The sequence below is a fragment of the Gambusia affinis genome, linkage group LG08 (genome assembly GCF_019740435.1).
Source record: "Gambusia affinis linkage group LG08, SWU_Gaff_1.0, whole genome shotgun sequence".
NCBI classification, from domain to species: Eukaryota; Metazoa; Chordata; class Actinopteri; order Cyprinodontiformes; family Poeciliidae; genus Gambusia; species Gambusia affinis.
Genome location: NC_057875.1, coordinates 24,806,478 through 24,831,849, shown reverse-complemented (window position 1 = coordinate 24,831,849; position 25,372 = coordinate 24,806,478). Strand labels below are relative to the sequence as shown.

Genomic DNA, 25,372 nt, shown 5'->3' with positions numbered 1-25,372 from the left:
GTTCTTGGATAATGGGAATAAATGGCCATTAAACGTGGAAATATTAACTTCCACCTGTCTATCCATTGGATACACTTGCTTATCCTTGCAGGTTTTGGAGTGGGACGGGTGCCCGTCTTCAGTAATCATCCTCAAACACACACTTGTAAGAGCAATTCAGAGCAAAATAATGCATGTTTTTGGACTAACTCAACAGTTTCAACAATGAAGTGAGAGGCCAGGTACGATCCCAGAATGGGGTAAGTCACCATAGACCTCCAAACATCATGTTGGAGGTCTACTTAGAACAGCATGTAGAGATAATTGGAATGAAATGTTTCTCCATCTGTCATTACACACCAAGCAGAGTAAGAAGTGTTGGCCTGAACAAACGTTTCCACTGCTTTACCGCTGCTGGACTCTGCATCAGTGAAGTGTGAGGACTCATGCCTCTGTCTGGGAATCCAAAAGATGTTTTCAGGAGATGCTCTGGGCCCTATATGGCCCATTTCTACTAGCAACGACTCAGTTCTAAAGGTTTTTTCTCTAGAAACAGCTAAATGGTACCAATCCCATTTATTTAGAACCTGCTCCGCCGCCTGAAAATGGAAGGTTAGAAGACGATAGTCTCTGATTGGCTAGGAGGTGGCGACGAGTGACAATCCGGTTCGACGTTTTCAGCTGCTGCCGTTCGCTTTCACACTAACCATCCAAACTAATTGAAAAACCTGTTCATCCACCTCACCTGTGGTGGCGCTGCATCAAGCGCTATTGAGGTAAATGACACGAGAAAGACACTGAATGCAACTTCCTTCTTCACGAAAGGTAAACGAAAGTAGAGTGGCATCAGATTTGAAGGGCGGTAGGGTTTCTCTTTTGTGGTTTTGTGGTATTTTGTGGAGAGTAAAAGACCACAAAATATTTGTTCCCCTCTAGTGATTCTTGTGTTTGTTTTGGTTCTATTGTCTATTGTCATAGCAAAGCCATTGGCTTCATTCAGCCCCAAAATATACATTGCGATTTTCCTTTTTTTTTTTTTTTTTAACCAACACATCTTGTCAAAATCTAGTATGAACAAAGTTGCTAAAAGTCAGACTTAGTTTGCCAATTTGGGCTACCTTAGTAGATCAGCTAATTTACTTTTCAACCACATTACTTAGAGGCAAAGGCAATTTTGCCTGATTTATTTCTTTTCAACAAAACGTTTCTTGGGGACAGGAGGAGTGGTTTAGGCTTAACCCAAGAATAAAAGAAATAAGTCAGATGGTTAAATAAATAAATAAATGTATGTGGCCTTGTTTAGCCCTAAACACAAATTTCCCAAAAGACCCAAAACTACAAGAAGTGGCGCTCTACAGCGAGTCCTGATGAGGAGAAAGCAAACAAGACTAAAAGGGGAGAATGGACCGTGTTAATAATATCCCTGTATATATTTCTTCATATTGCAATACTTTTTTCTCAGTTCTGACATCTGGTTTTAGCCTGAACCCCCAACAAAACACATTTTGAATGCATTTCATGCTAGCTTCAAGCTAGTGTAATGCTAGCTCCATGCTAGCTCCACTTTTATGACGCCGTCTTTGTTGGAAATGGTGTTTAGAATCCTGCTGGGACGTCAAAGAGAGAGCGCTTCTTCCTCATCAACTCTTTGGGATGAGTCCGTAGCATGCAGTCATAGTTTAACGGCGGTCATGGATGTAGCTTACAGACAACAGCCCTGGCTGTTAGACGGACATGGTAAATCAATAGCAGCGCCCTGTGTTAAACTCCAAGCGTTTGCTTAGTTATCCATCTTTCCATCCACCCTGAGCTGAGCTGTTACAGTTTGTCATCTTGTTATTTATTTTCTCAGTGGCTGAGAAAATAGCCACCGTATGCCACAGAAAAATACATACAAATGTTTTAAAAATACATTAAGTTCTTTCTCTTGATTCAAACAATGAGTGGATAAATGAAAAAGGCCATGTTTAGGGCATTTAAACTTATAATGTGATCAGAATCAGAAGCAAAGGTAAAGTGAGACACAGCTTTGGCTCATCTGGCCGGCAGGGGGCGACAAAGAGCGCCTGAGATCACAACAACATGTAGAGTTACAAACTTCCAGCCAATTACATATATGTATATATACGTATACGTATATGTATATATATATATGTATATATATACGTATATGTATATATATATATATATGTATATATGAATAGCATAACAGAGGTGGTCTGACCTCCCGCATTATTCTTTCACATGATGTGGAAAAAGGTCACTTAATCACGGTGTTGTGCGTGAAGTAAAGGCAAATGTTCAGTATAGGAAATGTGATTAATCACATTATTATTGTGGTGTTTCACAAGCCAAGCCCAGCACTAATTACCACCAGACTTGTCAAATCAAGAAATTTACTAAAACAAACAAATCTATCTGGTGACATGAAATAAGACTTTTCAAAGAGCTTCACGCCTCGCCCAATCTAAAGAAACTCAACACGTAGAAGAATGGTCACTGACGTCTTCAAGCTCGAAAGGATTGCAAAGTCTAATGGACAGTGAGGTTCTGTGATCTTAGATGTGTGCCAAAAAAAGTTGCTCCCGCTGTTTTCTAGTCTATCCTGATGGAGTCTGATCATTGCCTGATGCATTACCACAACAGGTATGGAAAATCACAAATGCAAAAGTAAAATCATACACAAATCTATTCATCTCTATACATTAAATAAATTTAAAAATATTGATTTTTATTTAAGTATTTATGACAGCTTGAGTCATGGAAAACTGACCTGATCGTTTCCATGGGAACGATCAGAAGCAGACATTGCACCAGAAGTCCATTGACCTCACTAATGAGGTCATAGATGTACATCACAGCAGATCAAAGAAGTTCTGATGCTTGAATGCTTGAATCTCAGAGCACAGTTAGTTCCAGACGGTTCTTGGAGGTTCAGATTTGTGTGTAGCAACAATGTTTGGTGTTTCAAAAGCGTTCATTCCCTTGTTTATCCCACTTGGTTGGGGGCTGGGATATGCTGTGACCACGGGGTTGAAGAAAGTTTTTGATCATTGCTTTCCAGGAAAGGATTCAAACGAAGGTTACCATCAGGAGGAAGAAGACGACTTGTTTTGGAAAGGTCTTCCAACCGACGCCCAAGAACAAACCGACCCGGCTGGGAAGGTTTGTTCTGAAAAGGCGACAGAGGTTTGTGGGACCACAGACTCTCACCCAACAAGGACTGGACTAGAAAGTACAGAGGACAAGGGTACTGTCTCTGGGCAAACCAACCCGGCTGGGGAGGTTGTCTCTGAACACCTGACCAATGTCTGTGGGACCACAGACATTGGTGTGACAGAGACGGTACGAGACAGTACCAAGGACAATTATACTGTCTTTGAACAAACTGACCCGGCTGGGGAAGTTTGTTCAAAGACGACTGTACACCAGGAGGGTGAGAGAACGGTCGCAGAGAAATCTGACCCGGCTGGGGAGGATTTGTCTGTGGCTGACCTCGCAGCCAAAGCTCTGGCTGAGGTAACAGCAGAAGCTTTGGTTTCGTGGGTTCCAGCTCTGTCCTTTCCAAAGTGCTCTACTCTCAAGAGCACTTTTACAAGCGACGTTCCAATTCCACGTTCCCCGGATGGGGAACGTATCTCAGAAGAAGACGGAGTGATGAATTTGTCAAAGAAACCCTCTCTACATGCAAGGATCACCGTTGCCTTGGAGGTTAACATTTCTCCGGATGTTGAAGCAGAACAGAGAGTTGGCTTGGATCTCCCAGATACAGGCAGGACAGCAACTGCAGGAAACGGACAGACGGAGGAGAACTTCTTCAAGTTCTCCAATGAGCTCCATAACAGCTGGGTGAGTGCTGCCTTCCAGAGCATCCTGAACCTGAGCGTCACCAGCAGGTGTCTCGCTCAGGAAAGGGTATTTCTGGAGGCATCGTCCATCCCGGTGTGCGCGAGTCTCATCCTCTCGGCTGTCCGTAACCCCGGCAAACATTTTTGTCAGAAAGACCTCTCCCCAGTTCTGATGGAGCTGAAGGAGAAGGAGCTGCCGTCAGACGTGGGAGGGGACTATGACGTAAAATGTTTGCTGGAGTCCATGTTGGTCTGGTTGGATTCCTTTGGAGGAGACACGGATAAAGAGTTATACAACCAAAACTCTTGCTCCAACTGTGGGACCACAGACCTTGAGCTACTGAGCAACGGCCCCCTGGTTGCCCTTCCACCGGCAACTTATCCAACTGACATAGTTGATCTTTTTAACAGTTGGTTGGATTTGGGGGGCAGACGTTGCTGTTCGGGATGCGGGTCAGCCTTGGAGAAGAAACACTACATAACAGATAACAATGTGCTGGTGTTTTTTCTCCAGAGGCAGACCAGGATTCACCCTGTGGTAGCCAATCGGACCATGGACGTTCCTGCGGATTGTGAAGGTGGAAGTGAGAGGTACCACCTGTCCTCCGTTATCTGTGGAGATTTAAAGCCGGCTCAGTTCCACTCCTATCTGATCAAAGGAGAACAAACTATCAAGGCTGATGACGAGCATGTCTTCACTGCAGACAGCGACTGCAGTGAAGACATGTCTCAAAATGCACTTATCTACATCTATGAGAAGGTCAGAAATGATGAGACAACAGATAGTACAGTTTCTCCAGCCCCTCCTCTGGAAGGTGATAAAGGAGCCTTTGGAGAGGAGCCAAAATTATTCAATTATGAAGAAGAAAAAATGATCGAAGACCTAATTAGTTACCATCTTGAGGCTGGAGAACTGTGATTGGGACCAAAAGATGTCTGACTTAAATGTCTGGAACAAAAAGGGTAAAAAGTTTTGACAGGTTTCTCTCTGGGCGCTCCGGCTTCCTGCCACAGTCAGAAATCAGGGCTCTGTAGTTTATTGGTCTCCAAATTCTGTTAGTGTGATTAAAACGTTTATTTTTGTGACTAAAACCGTTCCCTGGGTTTGAATCCCTACCTGGGTTCTTCTGTCTTCGTGGGTTTGCATGTTCTCCAAGTGCATTAGTGGGTTCTCTCCGGGTTCTCCGGCTTCCCCCCGTAGTCCAAAAAGATGACTAGCTGACCTTTGCCCCATGTCTTCTCCCCTCTCTTTTGTTTAAAGTAGTTTCAGCTACTAGAGGCAAAACTACTTTGAGCAAATGTCAAGAATACATTTTGTAATTAAGTTTCATAAATATCAATAGGTAGTTTCCAGTTAGCAGGTTTCTCTCCGGGCGCTCCGGCTTCCTGCCACAGTCAGAAATCATGACTGTTTAGTTAATTGGTCTCTAAATTCTCCTTAGGCATAAATACAAACATTAATTAGTGAATAAAATATAAAAATTTATTTCCAACCATATATGGTTGGAAATAATTTTTTATATTTTATTCACTAATTAAATAAAATATAAATATATATATATGATATCACACACACACACACACACACACACACACAATATATATATATATATATATATATATATATATGATATCATACTGTATATATATGATATATATATCATATATATATGATATATATATATGTTTAAATGATGCTTTTCTGTAGCTGTAAGTCCAATCTTAAGCAAGAACAAATCCTGTCATAGTGTCAAGTAATTGAATTGCTACAAGTTGCAGACTCAAGTTTTTATGCCAAAACTGTAAAAAAAACATCCAATTGTTTCAAATTCTGTTAAAGAAAAAATAATTAATTAAAAAAATAAACAAACAAAATAATATTAGGCATCTTTTCCCATCCAGTTATTTATCGGTTTATCCAAATGATAATCAACAGATCAGCTAAATGCTGCATTGAAGTTGAATCAAGCAGAAAGAGCTGAGCTTTGTATTTGTTGACTGTGGCATTATATTTTAGCTGCAGTTGCATCCTTTGCTACAGATGATGACAAGCGTTCAAGAAAGAAATGCTAAGTTATTGCGTTCTATGTTGTCCATGTTGTTTATCTTCTCATTTAAAGAGAAATTAAGTCATTTGTCTGCTTATGTTCTTATCTATTTTTTTAATATTGAACAAAATAACCACAGGTAGTTAAATGAGTCTGCCATTTTTCTTTATCCAATTCAATTAAACGTCAGCGTAATCGATAGAATAGTTTTTGCTAAAATAATCGTTAGATGTAACCCTGCATGCAGGGGGTGGGCGTGTGTGCGTGTGTGTGTGTGTTGGGTCATTAGCCACACCCCTCACCCATGTCAGTCATGTGGTGTGTGTTTGTGTGTGCGAGACTCGGGGTGCCATCAGATCCAACATATTTAATCTGAGCAGAAGAGAATCATATGTATTCCAGAGTGAATTCTCCACTTGAAAACAATTACACGTATTCCAACCGGAGGGTCCTCCCCGATCACACCCACCCACACGTATTGCTGCCATAAAGCTCCCACCCTGCGCTGTGCGTAGACGCGCGTCGCGAGAGCATTGACTCTACTAGCAGCTATCGTGGACGTGAAAGAAGAAGAAAAAAATAGGAGAGGGAGCAGAGAGCAGCAGCAGCAAGAGGAGGAGGAGGCGGACACAACCAGGACTACAACACACCGAACGGACGAAAACAGAAGCTGGATGATATCCGCAGCAGACCTGGAGCTCCGAGCCGCCGGAGAGACGACGTGGTGCGGATAGTACCGCAGGATAGCCTGATTTTTTGTTTGTTTTCTTCCCCTCCCTCTGCTGCGGTGAAAGCAGCCCGGTCTGTCGGTCAGGAGGCGCGCGGCTCGCCTGCTCTTCCTCGTCAGAAAAGAGGAAGGTTTAGGGAGACGCGGACTGAAGGAGGTAAGGCTTCGCTTCCACGTAGCTTCGCGGTGTGTGTGTGTGCTGTCACTGAAACGGAATGTGAAAACGTCCCGCGGTCCGCCTGCTGTCACTCTGTCAGTCGGTCCATCGGCTGCAGCCTCCTGCTCTCCATTGAGACCCGGCGGGAGGCTGCTTGACACCGGCAGGCTGCGGTTGAAGTGGTGAGCTTCAGGGCTCACTGCGTCCCCCGCCACCTGACGGACAAAATGTCACGCTTTTTTTTTTCTTACATAATGCGCAAGTCACAGATGTTGCAGTGTATGTGTGTGTGCTGGAGTCCGATACAGTGCAGCAGCTGTGAGCTGCCATAGATCTGTGATGGTGACATCCTGTGGAGCTCGATCCATTCAGGGCCAGGCCTGCTGGCTTCATTGTCGCAGTGAGATCTGAATGATTATGTGCGCTGCTGGCGACGTAAAGGCTGCAGAGCTTTGTTTTTGTGCCGCTTACTTCCCTCTTTGCAGGGCTGAGAGCTGCCTGGGACCCCCCCACACACCACCCCCTTCCTTTCACTGTGTATGTGTGTGTGTATGTCAGGCGAGGCTGCTGCTTCCATCAGCCCGCTGCTGACTGATGGGGCCTGGCTGCTTTTTATAGCTGGACACAAGGACGTTCAGACGCACCTCTTTTAAAGCGGAGCTGATACACTGATGTGGAAGAGGCTGAGCAGACTCTGTAGAGCTGCTGATGACAGCAGCTGGAAAACGAGTCCCTAGCAAAACTGCTACGGCTTTGTTTTCATCTGCCTTCATCAGCCAAACGATGAATTAGGTTGAACAGAGTCAGCGAACAAGCTGACAAACAGAGAGCTCTTTACAAACCTGAGTGAATGTCAGCTACGTTCAGGATTTGTTAGCCTCAAGTGATCGTTTGGCTCGATTTTCGTGAGTTATACCAGAGTCCATTTCCAAAACTACAGCTCTCACAGGGAGTTCCTAGTGTGCAGTAGTCAGTGTCCGTCAGCAACAAGGTCACCGGCTGTCGAATTTGGTTGATGCACAAAAGGAACGACGGCCGACCCCCACCAAGAGACAAGCAACCTCAATAAGTCATTGCTGGTTGAGAAAATACTATTATAAAACAAGTTTGAAGTATTCAGTCCAATCGCGTCTGTGGGATGTGCTGGACAAACAAGTCCGAGCCTTAGAAGCCCCACCTTACAACCTACAAGGCTTATCGGATCTGCCTCTGACATCTTGGTGCCAGATGCCACATGACACCCTCATGGGTCTAGTGGAGTTCCTGCCTCAATGGGTCAGAGCTGCAGTGGCAGCAAAAGAGGGAACAGTACACTGTCGAGGCAGGTGGTCATAATGCTGTGCCTGATGTGGGCGGATGCAAACGTCTTAATAAATGATGTCTTCATAAATTACAATAGAGATGCAGCAGTCGAATTAGGGTTAATCTAATCTATGCATTTTGTAGAGTTTATATCTGCAAGGTAACCACAGCTAATGGGACTTTGTAAGCTAGGCTTCGTTTAGAGCTCAAATTCAGATTTTTTTTCTTTCAAAACCATCTTGTCAAGGCAGGCTTACATGACCTCATACCAGACGACCAACTCCCTGTCAATGAGTCCCTTCAGTCCTGTGGCGGTCCGCAAGGAGACAAAGCCCTCACATGTTCGTTACCTTTCAAATTCTGAGTCCTGTTCTCAGCACCTCTGTGATCCGGCGCTCAAGTTGTCCGTCTCATTCTTGATCACTGGAGAATGCCCGTACCGCGACGCCAGCTTGCTGACATTAACATTTTATTCAGGTTATTATGTAAGTGGCAAAGCCCTTGAGAGCGGAGCTGGAAGCATTTCTGTGACAGCTCCAGCTGCCCCAGTGAGTGGACTCACGAGCAGGGGGGAGAAGCTCAAACTCAGCTCAGAGATGCTCGGTTTTAGACCTGACGGAGGAGCTGCACCCACTGTGACTGTTTGACAACTGAGTCCAGACACAGGCAGTGTTAATGCTACGGTGGTCATCACAATCAGAGTTGAGCAAAACGAAAAGGAGGTTTTCACCATGCACAGCCTTTTCTTGGGGAAAATATCTTGTGAGCAGCATTCAGTTGGGCAAATATCCCTTTTTCCATGTCAGGAGAGAATGTGTGTGGTGTGAGATGTTAGAAAACCGACAGCAGTGCAAGTAAACCCTTGTTACAAGAAAGACATTCAGAGCATCGTCTGTGTGGCATGCATACATGTCGGGCCTTCGACACATCCCAGTTGCCAGACCTGTGAGACCTATAAGGACAAGAAAACAGAAGCTACAGTTTGGACAGGTGAGCCAAAATCGGACACCAGCGTATGAGAGAAAAGTTATCCGGTTTTGTGTCTCAAACCGGGAGTGTGATGGTGAGGGGGATGTTTTCTCAGCAGATGTTGACGGCAGCCTGCCCGAGTATTGTTGTTGATCATGTCCATCCTTTTAGAACCACTGTGTATCCCTGCATACGTCCTGCAGGATGAAGACCAAATCACAAAAGTCAGATAATCTTCAGCTGGTTTCTTGAACTTCACAGTAGCTTTCCCTGTATTCCAATGTCCTCAACAATCACCATCACTTAATCTAAACCAGCACATTTGTAATGTGATTCAATGGGAGATTCTTTATGTCTAAAGCTATGATCTTTCAGGACTGTCTCTTCAAACCTGATTGGCCGAGTGACACACAGCAAAGCTTGATAACTCTTAGCCGGGTCTCTTGACTTTGACACTGGGATCTTGATCACTGCTATTGCCTGTGTCTTAACATTTGCTGTCTTGCCACAAAGTATTTTAATTCAAGGAAGTGGTCAAGATAAGAAACACCTTCTTCTGTCTCAGTGACGTTTGAGGCAACGCTCCCAGTCCAAAATCCTGGACAGAATTTGAATCGAGTTTCCTTTCACATCTCGGCACCACCTTGAGGAAACGTCTTGTTGCAATCGACCAGTTGGCTTCTTGTGTCTTTGCCGTCGCTTCCTCTCTGGTTGTCCCTTCAACTTGCTGCTGCTACCACAACAACCACGTCTTCGTGCAGGGCGACGCCGGCGTGAGGACAGTGCGTTGCATACAACGTCAGCGTGGCGATGTGCTTTCTGAGCAGGTGTATTTATAGAGCCTTCAACAATAGCGGTGGAGTCGGTGCGTGTTGGGAGATCTTAAATAGCATCCATCTTTGTCCCACCGCAGACGAGAAGACTGGGACGAGGCGAGCGCAGTCGTCAGGGTATCCATTGTTATCGCTGACGTTTGTCTGAGGAATGTCAGAACTGTCAGATATATTTTTCCCTAAAGGATCAAAATGTTGTTTTGGGGCTGGGTTTCGTTTTGCCAGACCCTAAGCTGTCTTTGTTGTTGAATTTCTGATGTTGGATAAATTACTATCAATGCCTCACATTTAAAAGTATATATAGAAAGAAAAAGAAAGTATGTACGTTTCACAATTTGCAGTGGTGATCTGTAGCTTTGAATGTATTTCAGGGGGTGTGCTACCCGTTATTGATAACCTTTGACCTCCTGCTATCATTGTCATTTTGCCACTCAACTCAAAAAAAAAAAGACCAAGCTGAGGTTTGCTGATGTTGAGACAAAAGAAGACAAAAATTTCTGAACAGGGTGTTTTTAAAAGATCCTTTAGTATTTTAAACTTTTCGGAATTTTATCGACAGTAAAAGTGTCTGGTCTTGAGTGTGAGTTAGTATCACATCTGCTGTATTTCACCTTCAGTCCTTTTGACCTTTACAATTCATTTTGTACAAAGACTTAAAGTAATTTGTTACAAATTCACTTAAGCACGTAAAGGCTGCAGTCACATATGGCAAAGTACTTTTATAAGGTTACCTAGAAAGTCTTGGCTTTTTATTGGGTTTTTACCATACAAAATTAGAAAAGGCCAAAATTTGACACAGAAATCTGGGTCAAAAATATTCCAAACTGTGAAAAGTCCAGCTTTTTTTTTTACTTTGGGAAATACAGGTAGGTGCAGCTGTGGAAAAGATTTGTGTGTATGATCTACTTTAGTGCTTTTGCAAACATCTGGTTAGAGACTCCAAGCAGAAATCTTGATGTAAAACTCAGCTGCCATCTGTGTGGGGCTTTCTATCTGCAAAGGCAGTTTTGGGTTTAGCTGTTGCACCTAAAAGAGACTGGAAAGTGACCAATTAAGAGGCAGAATTTAGTGTGTTGCATTCACAGTCCCTCAGAAATGAAGTTTTTGTTGGTTTTGCTCCCGTCGTGCTGATCTAAGTCTGACATCGGCTCTTGGAAATATTGTTCGCTTTTGAAGTTCGCCGCAGAAACCGAAACACAAAAGACAAAAAAAAAAAGACAGAAGTTTGGTCTTTGCTCTTTCACTGCTGTGCATTGATCCTAAAATCCTGTAAGCTGTTCACACCTTCGACAAAAGAATTTCCTCAGTTTAGCATGTGTGACGGGCCCAGACTATTTTGGGGTTTTGATTCTAACGAGATTTGTTTCGTGGCACGCCGCCGTCTATTCTTTTAGCTGTTCGAAGCCGGTGGTAAGGGGGTGTTCTCTCTGAATTTCTGAACCTATTGTCTGTCTTTAGTGTCCCCGTTTAACCTCGTGCTATGGCTGCGTGTGCTTTGGGCACCGTTTCTGTCGTGCAAATTGAACAGGCCTTGCTTTATTGGCGAGCTTGGAGTCGAAGCCGTCGACGGTGTTTCTTGCAACGGGGCGGATGCATCTGGAGATCTACCGGTTTGGATGCTGCATGTAGTTTCATATCACATTTCAAGCACCATTTGTTTAAGGATCCCCATTAGTCTCTACCAAAGCAGAGACTATTCTTCCTGGGGTCCACACCATAAAATCATACCTTTACAAACCTTACTAAAACAATACAATGAAATGCCTTTAGCCACAAACAAAAATAAGACACAAAATGTCAGCAATTTCAAAGATAGATTAAAACCAACGATGATAATTTTCACTTTGAGTATAAAATACTTAAAGTCTATCTATCTATAGCTTTAAGGTTCTGTTTAAATTTTACATAACCGGCAATTAATGTATTTACAGAAGACGTGTTCCAGTAAGAAGTTGCTCTGTTTTTTAATTATTTTTTTGTTTTACAGTGTTGGTTTGAGGCAATGCTAATGTAAAAGTAGCATTCATCCACTATCTGCAGGCCAATATTATCATTTGTTGAATCGTCTTCAGGCACCGCAGCTAAATGGTGGGAAAGTTGTGTTGTTTTATGTTTTTCCTTTTTCACAGAGGACGCACTCGTATGAAAATTTTGGACCAGCATCGATAACCGATCATAATAGCATTCCTGTTAAGGCCAGTAACAGATTTTTATCGATAAATCAGAAGTATTACACCTTTACAGGAGAAAGAAGTTGACAGACTTCCTGGTAAACTGGAGACACACAACAGGAAGCTCGGTTAATTTATGTATTTACTATGGAGTAGCAAATGAGAAATTTCTGCTGCCAGACGCCTGACAAAATGTCAACGAAACTGAGAAACTTCAAAAGCTCCCATGTCTGTCGGCCCGTTGAACTAAGCAACGGCAGCAGTCCTTTCCTGGCCTGACATGCCAGGAGCTGCTGCTCTAACTGCAGCATGGTATGCAGACACTTCATCAAGTTCCTACTTTTTGCACATTTAATCATTTCTTTTTCACTAACGGGAAGCGTAAGCTGTTTACTTCCTAACCGGGATGATTATTGTGGCTGTAAAAACCTCCGACACGACACTTGTGGCTCATTTAGCACATTTTGAAAACAAAATCTGTTGAATCTATCAAAATATCCTGTGCAGAATTTGGAAGCGATGTCGCTTTTGTTTTAGAGCTTTTGACATGGCGGTGAACAATCTGTGCATTGTTTTTCATTTGATTCTGCATGTTATTCGTACCCGGAAGATGTTTTTGACTTCCATGTCGACAATGCAAAGAGAGAGTAAGTGTTGGGCCGTGAAACAGGTTGATGGTGCTCGGCTCTGGAGAGAACAAGTCCTGAGACGACCTGAACTCTTCATGGACCGTAATAACCTGACCTGCATCAGAACAGATGAAACTGGATGTTGACCTCACTATGACTTCTGGGCAAAATGCCTCAATCAGAGTATAAAACCATTTTTAGTTTTTTTGGAAAATATGTTGAAAATTCGTTCATTCAACATGACGCCTAGATAATCGACCTTGCAACAAAGGTCGATTATTTAGGCCATTCAAAGCTAAACTGCTGTAGGTCAAAGCAGAGTTTCGTTCTGTGAACTGAGACGGCAGGCGGTTTGAGTCATAACTCTGGCTTCTGGCGTGCTTTCCTGTGCCAAATAATTGTGACGAGTTTGGTCAAAACTTTTTATTTCACGATGATTTGATGGGATATTCTACTTGACTCGCCGCCCAGCTTTTCACCGATGATTTACGATAAGTGATTGTGACGATGGCCAAAAGACACAAAAGACCCTTATTCTATCCCACTGGAGTTCCCCCTCGCTCTTTTCCTGTTTTGTCTCCCTGTGCTCGTCCACTTCTGGGTGGTTTTTGTAAAGAAAGATCCCATCCACATGATCCACATGACCCCCATCTCGAGTGAGCAGTCATTTGTCCCGCTAACATGCCTTTGATCAGCACCCAGAATCCCTAAAAACCTCCAGGTCACTGGGTTACAGCTGACTTCACTCTGCAGGCTACTGACTAAAGTCCAGCGAAAGAGGCTTTCTGGGAAGTGGTGAAGTTAGAAGACACTTAAAGATATTTTATTTATCTGCACAAGGTGAATTTTTACAGAAAATTTCTCTTCATTAGACCTGGGCAACTGAACGGTTTGAGGAGCCCACAGAAAACAACTGCAGGTTGTTGAGAGGATATATTGTGCAAACAGTTCAACTTCTCAGTGTGTGATGATCCTGCAGTCAAGTTGTAGCACATGGTGGCCGGTTTAGTAAAGTTAGCCCTCGGTCTGCTGATGCTTGCAATGTTTGTCTCACTATGTTGGGGGCAGATTGATGGAGTTGTTGCTCAGACTGACAGATCTAGCTCAGCTGGCCTGCTCTACCCTGAAGCCAACCACGCTTCTCTCAGTGAGAACTGCCTGTAAGGGTGAACCAGATGTTAGAAACACTATAGGTCCTCTGCCGTCTGCAAGCCCTCATGATCTTTTTATACTAAGAGCTTGGTCGACGTCACACTGTGTGTGTTAGAGAAGGAAAATTGATTATCAAATAAGGTTTTACTACTATTTTTAAGCGGGAATGATTAATGCCTTAGCAACTTGCATTAGCAACTAGCATGGCTAATTCTTTGCAACATTCTTTGTGTGCTTTTTTTTTTTTTTAATTTGGAGATAAAATTCTTAGTTTAAGTCTGAGATTTTAAAGGGTGTCAATATAGCCTATATAAATTCAGCATGTTCTATGACAGACAGATTGGATTTTCAGCAGAGTAAAATAGCATAACTTTGCTTTAACCTTTATGTTATCTGCTAAAGCTCAGTTTTGTTTTGTTTTTTTTTTACTCGCCTGACCGTGAGTAAAAAGCTTGTTGAGTCCAAATTACCCCGTCTCTTAAAACTGCAGGAGGGTTAACGTCCTTACCAGGCATCTCACTGGTGCTGAAAATAGCTACATTTAAGTCATCTTCCTTGGACAACCTGGCAGTGCATACTACCAGGAAAGAAAAGTCAGATTTTTGGCTTTTGCCCCAGTAACTGGTGAACTGGTGAAGGTCGGTAAAGCTGAAACTCGATTCCAGCCACCAGCTGGGCTCCAAGATCTTCTCCAACCAAAGAACTGCTGTTTCACCCTAGTGTCCCTCCTCTTAGAGCAAAAACGCTCTTTTAATAAGCGCTTGTCTCCTATTTCAGTGCTCAGCTGGTTTAAAAACATTGACCGAGGCCGCAGGCCCGCAACGGTCGAGTCTCGGCCAAATGACGTCCTGCTGAAGAGCGCTGGCAGCATCCGAGAGGAATTTGAATACTTTCACAGTGCGACAGTCAGGCAAGGCGAGCATGTGACCTACAGTCTGCCACCGCTCTGATGCAGTATGCTGTGTGTGTGTGTGGGCGTGTGCGTGTGTGTGTGTGTGTTTATTTGTGTGAGACGGTAGCGGCCAGGGCCAGAACAAAGCAGTCTGCAACCAGAGGACTTGGGTGTGGCACATTTAGCTTGATCAAACGACAGACTAAATCCAGCCGTCCATCTTAACCTTCAGGATGTTTTAGAAAGCTTTGCTCCAGTCACTGGATGTTTGGAACAATGTCTGATATTTGTCAGCATGCCTGGTCATAAATACCAGTCAAGGATCAAATCTTTAAAGGTTTGCCAGGTGACTAATCTGTTGATTCGGAAAAATTTAAAGGCCTTGATCTTTTTATTGCTAAACCCTGTATTTGGAATATTGGCAAAACATTGTCTTCAAATACATTTTTATTGATACTTTTGAAGCTTTTCTGTCCCAGATTGCATTTCAGACACATTTTCTTGCCTCACTGCCTCTCCAGGCTCTCTCTCTCTCTCTCTCTCTCCGGCGACTATAAAAGCTTTGTCATTCTGCCAAGGTTGTCTGAAAGTTGCTCTGTCCTGCAGTCTGTCCTACTTTTGGGTGTAACTCTAAACTGGGACACCACAATACGAATATAGCAGGTAGAGCTTGGCGATTCTGAAGCTCAGAGTCACATGACGTGTGGATCGGACAATGGACCTCTCAGGACATTCCCTCGCCCGCAGTGGCTGGACGCAGAACAACAACAAACGAAAACACTGCTTTTATAATGTGGAGTGAAGGGCAGACCTTGGGGGTCATCATCAGGTCAAATGACGTCGCAGTTTTCAAGTGTTCATTGGTCACTTGGATTTCTGGGAATAGCAATAGTTTTTCTGACGTCAGATGTTCAAAAGTTGAGGCGTCAATGCAGTGGAGATGGAAAGAAAGCAGACTACCTTCAGACTACATCTGAAGACCTCGTGTGATGTCTCTGATCAGGGTCCAAATTTAAATAATTGTGCTTACTGAAAGTTTTTGTGTAAATCTTAACAATGTCTTGGCACTAGAATCAGACCTAAGTGTACTAAACATCTTTTTTACTTTTTTTTTTTTGGCTATAGTCGCTTTCTCCAGAGTCTCTTTAATGTTTTTTTTGGTCTTTTAATGTAATTTGAAAGATAATCAGTGAGCTTAGCAAGAGGCTTTTCTGTCTAAATTACATATTTCATTAAATCACCTCTACCCCGTTGGGCTCGTAAACACAAAGAACAGCCGGAGTCATTTATTCACCATCGTCCATTTCACGTTTCTTTTTTTTAAAGTGATATTTGTATGTTTAATATAAATCATTTAGCTGCCATCAGGTGGGGGGAGGATGTGCAGATCTTGGCCACTTATCCTCCTCTTCCTCACTCGGCTGCAGACCATGCTCTGGTGTAGACTCGTGGTCCCTGTAACCTCGTCAACCTTCCCTGTCGGGCAGCGGTTGCTAGGAGGCAGACTCACTCACTTACTCGCTCCCAGTAAGTAAAAGCAGCTAGTTGGCGACAACAAGGGTCTCTGCCGATGAGCCTCGCAGAGACGCTCCGGTGTTTATGAGCCTGCAGACGGCGTCAGGTAAGAGGCATTTCTGACTTGGTCTCAGGTCGCTGGGATTGCAGTCGCTGGGATTCTTTAAAAGCGAGGGCCGCTGCTCAGGTGTGTGCCGTTGCTTCAGCGAGATGTCTTCACATTGTCCTGAGGAAATGTGGCATCCTCATCTGGGTCACGGTTGTTTCTCGTTTTCTTCCTGCTTCATATGTAAACGACTGCTGGCAGGGAGCGACAAATCTACTGAAAGAACCACATTTTCATGCTGTTTTTTGACCTAAATACAAGTCAGTAGAGCTGAAAATGTCACGTAGTGACTTTGTCTTTTTGCACGGATGAGTATAGTTTGTCATTTTTGACTACTTGTTTTCTTTTGTAATTTTACCATCATTTGCAACGTATCCATGCCAGCTTAGCAGACCGATCGTAAATGTAAGACTTTATTAGTGGTGTAATTGAATCTGTTTGGCGTCTCTTGAAGACGGAGGCAGGTGAAGATGGATGGTGGGACGTGGAGTCCATCCGTCAGGGAGTCCACTTTACAGCTGTGCCTGTAATGAAAAGCTCTCAGGCAGCAGACGCTCTGCGGCATAATGAGCAGCTCCACTACAGACTCATCCAGAACAATAAAGAAAGCTGCTCGTGGAAAACGAGCCGCCGGCGGAGCACCACCTCATTGGCCGGGGACGGACGACGGCAGGCGAGCGATTGGCTCATGGATGCGTAGTAGCTCCGTTGTGACTGGCTGTTGTCACGGCGAAACCAAAGTCCCACTGGAGAGACGGCGTGGATGTGTATTTGTGTACAAAGTGGGTGGAGAGTAGATACGTGATGGCGGCAGTACAGAGTGTGTGTGTGTGTTGTAGATTTTGTGGGTTTTCATTTAGTTGGAGCAGGGTGTGAAAGCTGGCCTGCTGTGGCATCATGGGTGTTAATGAAGGGGTTTGAGTCAAGACACCTACATTCACACATCAAGAAGAGCTGACACTCTGGGTCTTGTCTCGTCCCCTTTAGCATTTCAGATAAACCACTTGTTTTGACGTTAGTGCTGATAACCAATGGTTGTCTTGCTCATTCTCATGTTCGAGTCTTACTGTGAGCATGTCCAAATGCGAGGGCCGCATCCTCCGAAGACCGATTGCGATGCAGGCTGTTGAAAATTCAAAAACCTCTGCAAATGCATTCATGTTTTCCATGGATTTAAAGGACAAATCTGATGTATTCTCCAAATTATCCCTAGATTAATTGCGAGTCGAGAGAGATGTATATATTTTTCTTTTAACAACGGTGGACAAAGTGGTCTTAAATTAAATGAATATTAAACTGTTACTGTACAAATATTAAAAGCTTAAAGTGGTTGTTTTAATTTTTCAGTATCATTTTTCAGGATCAGCAATACGTCTAAGATATCATTGCTATTACTGGTCCATGAGATTTTAACAACATTAATAATATTCTCAAAATTTACAATTTCCACCACAGATCTCGTCAACCAGGTTCTTCTTCCTTGGTGCCTTCCTGTTTCTGCCCGACTCTCTCCCGTGTTTCTGTTTCACTTTGTTGGCCAGTGGGAAGAATCAGCGCCTCGTTCTGTCAGCTCACCAACCTATCAGTGACATTTCTTGAAGATGGAGAAACGCTGGTAGCTGTCAGGCTGCTGGTACTTTTAATCTGGATAGCTGGCTTTAGCTGTGCGGTGGTGCTGTGACTGCAGTGTGTTACCCTCTCGTCATCAATCCCCTGATTTTTCACTGTTGATAAAATATAGAAAGTAGATTCTTGATTTTTTTTTAAAAATAGGGCAGTGTTCAAAACAATTCATTGTAATGTTTTATTTTTATATCTCAAATTAGCTTCTTAAGCTAGGTTTATCTTTTATGCTACAATTGAAGATGGAGGTGAGACGGGGCACGCTAGGCTTTCCCAGCATTTTGTGGTGTTGTCTCTGGCATATCATGAATGAGTGAAAATGTTAGCGGCTTTACCTGCACAATATCGTGATATGATGTAACCTTCCCGTGCCTGTTTCACCGTCCGAGGCTCAAAGGTCTTTTTTTTAATTGTGTGTGTGTGTGTTGTCATATCATTTGAAGCTAACGTCAATCCCGTCTTTTTAAATGCTAATTCTGCGGCGTAAAAACCACAGCCGTGTGTAGCTGCTGTAGATGGGGCCTGTGAGTGACTTCCTGTCTGTGTGCGGTGTTTTCCTTTTGAGAAAGCATGCGGCAACGCAGCCAAAAACCCAAACGCGTCTCTGTGAACTCTTCTCCTTCCCAGGCTTTTACGCCGATGCATCTGGAAGCTCGAACGTGTTCATAAGAAAAAGGGGAAGGAAAAAAAAAAATTTACATTTCGTGACCCCTTTGGTCCCCTCCGCTCGCCCGCTGACAGCTGATTAGGTGCTGGGGTCGGAGAAAGGAGGCAGAGCATCTGCTGCCAGAGAGAAAACAATCAGCCAGTGGCCTGTAAGTGGATTTAGTGGCTGGACAGAGGGGGGGGGGTAACTGGATCGGTGGGCAGTCAAACTGAAATGGAGGGGGAGGGGAGACTGGGTCTGTCTGATCGCCTGGTGGACTTTGTGTGTGCGTGTGTGTGTGTGTGTTTGTGATTAGATGGCCCTTTTGTTTTCCTGATGTTTGGTGTTTTTAGGTTTGATGAAGGCATAAACTGTTTAATCTGACTCGATGGTAATTAGACGGATGGAGACGGCCCTCCAGCCATAACGCCCGCAAAAGACATTTAATCAAAATGCATCAGTGCCCGGTAAAATCATTCATCCTTCATATGAAAATGCATTTACATACAAAAGCTCACATATATATTCAGCCCCCGTTGATCTGAAACCTCAAAATAAAATCCAACACAACCAGTTGCCTGCGCAAGTTATCCAATTAGCAAATTAGTGTAAAATAAAATAGGTAATGAAATCTGTGTTGCCCACGGCAACGCTGGAGATTCTGTTAAGCAAGCAGCAATCAGTCAAGCTCTCCACCAAATCTGACCTCTCTAGCAGAGGACACCGCCCTGAACACACTGTCTGTCCCCACAGGGAAACACGCATTAAGATGCTTCTCTTCATCAGGGAAGCTGGTCAGACAATATGATGATGAGCTGCAGAAAAACAACGCGCTGGTTGCCAAAGATTTGAGTGTGGTGAAGTTTTACCTCCAAGCTGGCTAATCATTTTTGACAAACAGAACTGCAGTGGAAAGGGTTAGGTGGAAGCATACGCACCCGTGGGGAATGGTCCAGTCAAAGTACAGACCTGAATCTGACTGGGTGTTCTGTGGGAGGACATGAAAACTGAGGTTGAGTCGCTCTCTGTCCAAACTGACTTTAAGGGGAAGAGTCAGTCTTGCACCTGTTCTTATGGTATTCCATTAGATTCAGTTTATAGAAATGTTAAATTATGCTTCATTGCATTTCCAGTCAACAATTCAACACAACGTTATGTTGTTCTGTCACACAGAATCATAATTACTGGAAATTGTCGATTTAATGGGATAAAATCCAAAACACTTGTTGGGTTACGAAGTGTTGTTCGGTGGATTCCTTTACGAAACTAAAAATGAAGCTGACCTCTTGCAGGGTTTTTTGACTAATACCTCTGTGTTGATTATGTTTAATACTTAAAACTTTATGCTCAATGTGCAAAGGTAAAACCTGATCTTCATGGTCTGCAGCAGGTGTGACAGTCTTCTGTCTTTACGTCTCTCTCTACTGCAAAGAATGATCCACTCTGATCTGTATTTACCTGAATTGAGTGGGTGTGTGTGTGTGTGTGTGTGTGTGTGTGTGTGCGTGGGTGTGTGTGTGTTGAATGCGGTCAAACTTTGTGGTGACGCTTAAAAGGAAGTTTAAAGAGCTCAATATCTCTGTTACTCTACTTTAGAGAGGGTTGGTGCAGGAAATAAAGCCGGTCAGATAAGCGAACGCTGCGCCGACTTCGCCTCGTTGAGAAACGTTCTCATGCCGCGTCTCCTCGCGCCGAACACGACGTCGCTTCTTCCTCCTCTTTTCTGCTGCACACGGTCAAATGGACTTCCTCTTAATTTCACACTTGCCTGCAGGCATGATTTATTAATAGCAGCACAACAGATTTACTCAGGTTTTGTAAAAACCGAAACGACAATGACTGCGTCTGTCTTGTTTTCGGCGTGTGGCCCTCAGGCTTCATCCTCTTGACCCGTTTGGTCTAGCGGAGGCATTCGTGGTACTAAATGAAGTGTACCTAATCCAGTGTCATTGATATCTCTACTAACACACACACACACACTGGAACAGCGCTCATGTCCTCCCTCAGGGCCTGTGCGTTGGCATGGCGCTGGTGCAGACTTCTACTGATCTTTAAAATGTCATCATGCATCTATAAATATATAAAATACCCTGATGAGGAATAGCTGCTGGTCGCAATGGCTTGTTGTTATGAAAAGGGCAGCAGATAGAGAGACCTCAAAGTAATTTTAATACCTTTTTTCCCAAAAAAATAAAATAAAATAAAAAATTAGGAGAAAATAGTTACCAGGTGACTTTATGGGGGAGAAAAAAAGAACGAACAAAACAAAAGTAAACTTGGGTTTTGTCGTTTGGAAGATCGACTTCAGTCTGGATGCTGAGCTGCGAGTTTGTCACAGTTTCTGTTTCCGAGATCTAATCCTCGGAGGATTCAGCTCTTTCTGTTTGACGGCCCTATCTAATCTGTGCAGGATTGGACTCGGAGGGCAGAGGAGGATGACTGAGCCAGGGCTGTTGCCATGGTAACACACACAGAGACTCGGGATAATCGTTGGGAATCAGAAAGAAGGGAAAAAAATAGTGTTTGAAGTGTTTCTGTTTCCTGCTGAATGAACATTTCGTTGGTTGAGAGCTGATGTTTGGAGGTCTGGAGCTCTGCGTTTTTGACAATAGTAATAATAATAATAAAGATTATTGTAAATGTGAATATAAAGAAGCTATTCAAAACAAAACACTATTCTTTCTGAAACTGAGAAAAATGCAAAGGTAAACTTAAATTATAGACGTGGGCAATGGAAATAAAAAAAAACAATCTAAACACCAGACAGTGGAAGTTCAACCAGATATTAGTGGCTTTTTAAACAAGTTTTAATCTGAATTGACCAATTTAAATCTTAAATAAATATATATATATATATATATATATATATATATATATATATATATACAGCAACCTTCCTGACCCCATTAGGGACAAAGGGTGAACAGAAAATGGATGGATGGAAGATCCACAACACTAATCAAAGATTTCTACGTGTTCCCTCCTTAGTCTCCAAGGTTACGTCAGACGTCATCGTAGAAGTAAGATGCCAAAATATTTGCAAGTTGCTAAGAGGTTAGCATCTTAGCAGTAAGACTTTTTAAATTTTTGCTCTTGAGGGTACAGACAATCGGCACCAGTGAAAATAATTAGTGCTCCTGGATTGTCTGCTTCCTAGCGCTAGCCTGTAGCGTGTCATGTAGCACTGCGACTCCGTATTTCAGCTTCCCAAGCTGCGTTCTCTTTAGCATAATTTCGATATACTCTACACAAAAAAGACCCCAAGATATTAGCTTCTGTTGCTCTGTTTGGTGTAATTTCCTTAGGGCGGCCTGTGTTTTAGAAAGAAAAACTTTGTTGTAGCTTCATTTGAACCCCACCACAAGCGGACAAAGACATTTTCGGTTTGAACTTGTTTCCAGTGAATTGAAACGCGTTGTTTGAATGTGAACACGTTGAAGCGCAGACGGTGCAGTCTGTGTCCTGGGGAAAAGCTTTTCAGGATCACTGGTCTGGAGCATGAATACTTCTCATCCCGTTTAGCTTGTTCCAGGATCACTTTGTGACCATTTCTCTGTATTTGGAGTCTGGTTTTATGACGAAGATCTTTTTGGGTGAAGGGTGTCGGTCGGTAATGTGCAGAGTATTGATCATTGTCCTCTGTTGGTCTTGCTTGGACCTGCAGGCGTTGCTAAGCTCCTCGTGCCACACTGGAGAATCAATAAAGCTATGTAGCCCTTAGAGCAGTTTATCACCACTCTTCATTTGAAACTGTCCCTGAAACGTCTCTGCTTGCTCCGTCCTTGGACAGAATGTCCAGAGATCCTTCAGGTGATGCTGCATCCCATCCTGTCGGTTCAGGCTCTCGGGTTTCCAAGGTTTTAATATTTAACACGCAGGAAGGTGGAGATGTTTAAGTAGCGGCTGCTTTGCATGAGTAAGCAGACTGAAGGATGTGAAATGATGGCAGAGAAAAGCTTGCAGCTGAGGTGGAAGTGAATGTGACCACACTGCGCGTTTCTCCCTTTGTCTCCTACGGTTTCATGTTTCGCCGTAATAAAAAGAGGACCTAGAAATCATCTTCCTCTTTCTCTAATTGGAGGCTCATTTCCTCGTGGATTCCAGGGTGAAAGGGAGCTGCGCTGATGTGGCCAACTGAAAATGAGAAGATAGACTTCTACTGCGAGTAGCAGGGTGGAAAGACGGCGTGAGCACCAAATATGCTGGATTTTCTCCAAAACCTTTGCTATGGCAGTAGGTGGGGGAAACGATTTAGGCATCTCCAAAGGTCTTAGTAACAATACCACAACTTAGCCAGGTGATCGGTTTGACCCAATCAAACATGCCATTTTTCTTCAGTTCTCTTTGGGTGTGTTCACAGCAGCCGTGTTTAGTCCACTGTAATCAAACTCCAGTTCGTTTGCCTAGAAAGATGTCCGGTTCATTTGTGGAGGTGTGAACGTGTAATCGCTCTCTGAAGCAGACGATAAAAGTGAACTCTGGTCCACCTACAAACCTCGGTCTGGGTCAGGTTGAAGGGAGGCATATGTGAATGCCAAGCGGACAGGAGACCGCTTCAAAAAGTAAGAAGCAGACTATTTTGCAGGGCATTCTGGGTAAATACACCCAAAACAAATGTGTGTATGTAGTGCTAGCAAGAGAAATGACTCGCTGTGTTTTGTCCTTGACAAAAAGAAAAATCCTACAGCTGCTGAAATTTGACACTACTCCATTTTTGTTTACATTTTGCGAAGAAGGAAGTTACACTCATGACTTCTTCTGAGGTTTTCGTGACATTTCCTTCAGTGGTTCTTGGTGCAGCGCCACCGCAGACGGGAGGTGAACATGTGTTTCAAACGGTTTGACTCGTTTTACGCAGTGCAGTGTGAAAGTGAACCACAGCTGCTGACAATTTTGGTTCTCCATTGTACAAAGTAGGAAGCAGACCAAAACACCGCCAGGTGTGAAAACGCCATGAGAAGTGGTCGCTGAACTTGTCGCCTGGTAGTAAATGTTTGTGCCATTCCACCTTGAGAACTTGTAAGGCTGGGTTGGTCAAAGCTCAGACATCTTGTGGAGGTTTGGGGAGAGAGAGAGAGGTCTGAACATTTCATCACTGTAATGTTTGCACCCCCTCTCCTCTTCCCTCCTTTCACAAACATGAACTCTGCCTCAGGTTGGATTAAGGCCCAGACAACAATAATACTAAACACAGGATGTAGAAATTCCTCCAGTCTTACAATGGATGTACTGGACTTTTTTCACCAGACATATGTCCACTCTTTATATGGTCAGGATTTTTTAGTGTGTGGTTATTATTAAAAGTTGACTTTTTTTTTTTTTAAAGCTTTCTATCATGTTGTCACCAAAACACAACCCAGAGTGTTGCTTTGACTTATTCATGCATGTTTGAGAAACCCCTAAATCTCCCGTGGCAACCGTTCAGCCATTGCTCACACAAAGCGCCGCCTTGGCGCTTTGACTCCACAGACCACGCCTCTTCTCCACAGCTCCTCTAGACTAGCGGCTGCAGCAATTAGCAAACACCTGGTAGAACTGCAAGTCTACAACGTTCCTAAGAACGATTGTAAGCGGCACGAAGAAGCATTGTTCCAAAGACGAGCTGAAGTGGGAGTGTCCAAAAAGATAGGAGGCTTTTAAAGAGACGGAGGCCAATTTCAAGGTGTCGGACATGGCTTCGATCTCGGTTACATTTCTGCTAAGTTGTTTTTGCTATACAGCATTTTTTTTTAACAAGTGAACATAACAATTACTTAATTGTCAATTAAAATGACGCCATTTGCATGGAAAATACATAATATACCCTCCAAAACTCCCCGTCAGATGAAGGTCTTCACTCCTCCAACCTCACTCGGGATTCTTGATTCATTTTGACAGGTTTCGGCCCCGAAGCCTCTTGTTTCCATCTGTTGCCTCTCATCAAGTCTTCACAACCTCACCACGCCTTCATCTTCCTCTCCGTCTTTGTTACATATATGCTTATGCATGTCAGTGGCCAGGATTATTCTCTTCATAGGATTGTTTGGATTTTTTCGAAGTGTGATTTTGTAAAGGTTTAGCAATTTGAACACAGCTCCAGCTGAAAATGTCCATATCCGTGGAATACACCTTGAAATAAGCAGACATTAAGCACCTTTGTAAATCTTTAAAGCACCAACAGCAAAGATAAAATATTCTCACCCCTGTAGCGTTTCACGTCATGATATGGTGCAACCAAAAACTCCCAGGTATTTTCTTGTGATTGTCAAAAAAATTATATGAAATGAAATTAAAATTGTGTGGAATTTTTAAAATCTATTTACAAATAAAATCAGAAAATTGCAAAATGCATTTTTGTCTGCCCCAGAAAACCTCCCCTACCAGATTTTCATGTCTTTAGACTGAAATTTCATCCATTACTATTTGCAAAATAAGCCAAACTCAGTCCGTTGGACATCTGTGAACAATTTAGTAAAACTTAGTGAAAGTTTTAAATAACTATTACATTAAAATAAATGCTAAAATAAAGGCTAATGAAAGAAAACTAAGCTGTGTTGTACCTTAAATTTTTAAATTTTAAAGATATTATTTTTGTCTGTAAAAATTGTGCTTTTAAATCATTTTTCAAAAAAATATTCACCTGCATCAACACCTGAGGTCAGAGGTCACACTTTGGATTGAACAGTTCTACGTGCTGCTACACCCGAGGCCTCCCTTTTTTGTCTTCTGTCCTACTGAATAGTATTTCCTGCTTTACACTTTAGCACAGACAATCAGGTTAATTAAAAATGTCCTT

General features: G+C 43.2%; 1 protein-coding gene across 1 annotated transcript in view; it reads left to right on the top strand.

Moving 5' to 3' along the window:
* Positions 1 to 6,205: 6,205 nt before the first annotated feature.
* LOC122835965 (unconventional myosin-IXAa-like) overlaps positions 6,206 to 25,372 on the top strand; it is a 158,271-nt gene continuing 139,104 nt past the window's right edge. The window contains exon 1 of the mRNA XM_044125479.1: positions 6,206 to 6,759. The gene's annotated coding sequence lies outside the window, so the exon portion shown is untranslated. The remainder of the gene's footprint in view (positions 6,760 to 25,372) is intronic.